Raw genomic sequence first — 3,931 nt, forward strand, 5'->3', positions numbered from 1 at the left:
TGGTAGGCTACTGAGATATGGGGGTGGTTGTTGTAACACAATAGTGAATACTGACCTATACAAAAATTGGTACCTGGAAGTAAGTATGGAAGTTTAAAAATAAGTGGCACTGGTTTTCGTCATTGGCATGGTCTAGCTGGTGGCCATGAGGGCAGTCATTCAAAGTTGGGAAGGTGTCAGCCTATATCATGCAAGGGCAAAATGTTTGTTAAAACCATCCTCTGAGATAACTTGGTAGGAAGATAATTTAGCTATGAGGTGTTGGCTTGGGGTGAAGAAATCAGAAAACAGAATTTTGGTAGCATGAGGTAATGTCTATTGGTTGCACTTGAGAGAAAAAAGCCATAAAGCCAACTAATTTTTTTAGGAAGCTATAGCACCAAAAGAACCATTAATCTAAACTAAAAGAAACAGTATTTCATTATTTGTGTTTTTTTTTAAAGATTTTATTTATTTATTCATCAGAGACGCAGAGAGAGAGGCAGAGACACACCACAGGCAGAGGGAGAAGCAGATTCCCCATGGGCATCCTGATGCAGAACTCAATCTCAGGACCCCGGGATCACGACCTGAGCCAAAGGCAGAAGCCCAACCACTGAGCTGCCCAGGTGCCCCGCTATTTCAATATTTGAAATAACCTTTGGATCTCCCAACATTTTACAGGCAGGAAGCAAGCTGAAAAAGCATCTCAGCCTTCATGGGGGAACATATGGCCCAAGGTCTACTTCAGATAAGGACACTAGTGGACCTTATCTGAGCCACACGGGGACACTTCCAGAGACAGAACCAACTCACCTGCTCCAGTCCCAGGTAGGCAGGCTTCCATCTTTCCCCTACCTGAGACTGTTTATTATGGTTAACTTTTCATGTTCTATTATTCTTTGTTGGTAAATATTGGGGAGGGGAGGACCTGGAAGTCAAGAAATTTCTCCTGATCCCAGGTAGGGAACTTCTGCAAAGTATGCCCAGGGGATTTTAGAAGAGCTTATTAAAATGTATGATAATTACATTAAAAGCCATCTTCTTTAGCATTATAACAGCAATGTTAATCACTTTAGGGCATTCTCATAGCCTGGTGCTGACCAGAGGTCCATATTTCACAGTGATGGAAGGCCTTCAGTGACAGTGAGCACATGTCTACCTTGATGGTCACTTTCTAAGATGTTGCCAATTGCCATGTGGGTCATTGTCTCCATGCTTTCCAGAGAAATGAACCTTCAGTTATGACTGGTTCCCAACCACAACTTCTTCTACGCATTTTGACCCAACTTCCTCTGCTCCCCTTCCCAGCTGCAGCTGAATTTCTCAACACACACATACAAACACACACATGCCCCTATCTCAATCCCTTGATAGCTTCCCAAACCGAATGTTCCCTTCTGGCTAGAGGTTGGTTCTGTGGCAAACCTCAACTCTGCTGACAGCCTAAGTTTAGATCAACCTCTATCTTGCTAAAGATGTGAGGATTCTTTTTCACAGATAAAACCCATCTTTATTTCACTCAAAGTACTAAGTCACAGTCTGAGTCAAAAGCAAGATATCACCAAGGTGTGCCAAGGCTGCCCTCTCTATCCAGGAGGGTTGGGAGAAAATCATCCAATCCCAACAGGCTTGGCCAACTTGTTCTTTGGAACCATATCATTTGGCTTCTTCCCTTTCAAAGGGTGGCCATTCAGGTATTTGCAGGTGATAATAAAGACATCCTAAGTCTCCTTTCTTTGGTTTAAATAACCCCATGGTTTTCATGTATCTTTATATATTTTTTAAGATTTTACTTATTTATTTGAGGGAGAGAGAGAGAGAGAGAGAGAGAGAGAGAGAGAAAGAGATAGAACATGAGCAGGGGGAGAAGCAGGGGCAGGGGCAGATGGAGATGGAGAGAATCTCAAGCAGATTCCAATACTGAGTGATGAGCCTCCAATACTGAGGCTTGGAACTCCATGCGGCACTCCATCTCATAACCCAGAGATCATGATCTGAGCCGAAACCAAGAGTCAGACACTTAACCAACTGTGTCACCCAGGCATCCCTTCATATATCTTTAAAAGAGAGGAAGAGATGAGTGTTTCATAAAATATAAAGTGCCATGTACACATAAGTTGTTATATCGCATGGATTCAAAATTCAATCTCCATCCTGGACGCTCTGCTCTGAACGCCTCCACATCCATTTCACAGAGAAAATAACCCCAAATATCAGCAAAGCTTAACATCCTGAATTATTCTTCATAGTATTATTTGTAATGGCAGAAAGAATTCAAAAATTATCTCCAATGTTTTTGTATTTATACACCGGGAAGATATAGCTGCATACCGTATTATTATGCTGCAGTTTAAAATTTTGTTTATCAACCCAAGAGAAGTGAAAACATATGTCCACATGAAAACTTGTACCAGGTGTTCATCACAGCTTTATTTGTAGAAGGTAGAAACAAGCCATCAATGGATGAATGGATAAACTTATGTATATTCATACAGAATATTATCTGATTATAGAATATTGTTCAGCCATAAAAAGGAACAACGTACTGATACGTGCTATGTTCATATGGATGAACCTTGAGGGGAAAAAAAAGATGCCAAGTGAAAGAAGGCAGACACTAAAGGCCACTTACTATATGATTCCATTTATAAGAAATGTCCAGAATAAGCAGATGCACAGAAAGCAATAGTAGCTTAGTGGTTATTGGAGGGCAAGGAGGAATGGGGAATGACTGCTAATGGGTATGAGATTTCTTTTTGGGGTGATAAAAGTGTTCTAAAATTGACTGTGGTTGTGATTCCAAAGCTTTGCAAGTATACTAAGGCCATTGAATTGTACACTTTAAAGGACGAATTGTATGGTATGTGAATTATAACTCAATAATGCCATTAAAAATATGTTTACTGAGGCACCTGGGTGGCTCAGTTGATTAAGCATCTGCCTTTGGCACAGGTCATGATCCTGGGATCCTGGGATGAGCCCCAGGCTCCTTGTTCAGCAGGAAGTCTGCTTGTCCCTCACCTCTGCCCCTCCCCCACTCCTGCTTCCTCTCTTTCAAATAAGTAAAATATTTTTTAAAATATATGTTTACTGGGATCCCTGGGTGGCGCAGTAGTTTGGCGCCTGCCTTTGGCCCAGGGTGTGATCCTGGAGACCCGGGATCGAATCCCACGTCGGGCTCCCGGTGCATGGAGCCTGCTTCTCCCTCTGCCTGTGTCTCTGCCTCTCTCTCTCTCTCTGTGTGACTATCATAAGTAAATAAAAAAAAAATTAAAAAAAATAAAATAAAATATATGTTTACTGAATAATTTTCAACTACTAGATTTGGATCTTCCCAAATCTCCCTGTTAAAAGTCACCTTAGCTCTTCCACTCCGCTGTTTTAACTGCTGAGATACATCTGGATTCAGACTCCAACGTCCTGCAGAGTCACTCACCTGGCAGAGTGGTGTGCTTTTTAGGCTCATCAGTGGATCACTCAAAAGTCCACCCAAGAAGGCCTACTGTCAACACTGGCCTTGGCGCTGGCCCTGGAGGTGAACATAACAAGGTTCCGGCCCTCTAAGGGGGTCAGTGTCAGAAGCCCGAGTAGTGCATTGGAACAATGTGTGCTTTTCTTGGGCTACATTCTGCTCGGTGTCTGGATGTGTCCTCCAGGCCAGGGATGGTTTATCCCTCCACCTGCTGAATCATTCATTCCAGGCTTCTCCATGTTTGGACTGATTGTCTTGTTCTGACAGAGAGGAAAAGTTTTCTCCTTCCTTCCCATTCTCTGCAGATTTACCTGTGAAAGATGGGGAACGCTTCGCAAAAGCAGTGTCTTGGAGGAAGGAAAGGAATTTACAAGGTTGTCTCTGGAGAAAAGGGAATCTGGGCAGAGGGGGTGCTTGGGCAAAGCCATGGCAGCTGGCACATTGGGGGAACTGGAAGTAATTCAGGGTGGCTCTCAG

The sequence above is a fragment of the Nyctereutes procyonoides genome, unplaced genomic scaffold, assembly GCF_905146905.1.
Source record: "Nyctereutes procyonoides isolate TBG_1078 unplaced genomic scaffold, NYPRO_anot_genome, whole genome shotgun sequence".
NCBI classification, from domain to species: Eukaryota; Metazoa; Chordata; class Mammalia; order Carnivora; family Canidae; genus Nyctereutes; species Nyctereutes procyonoides.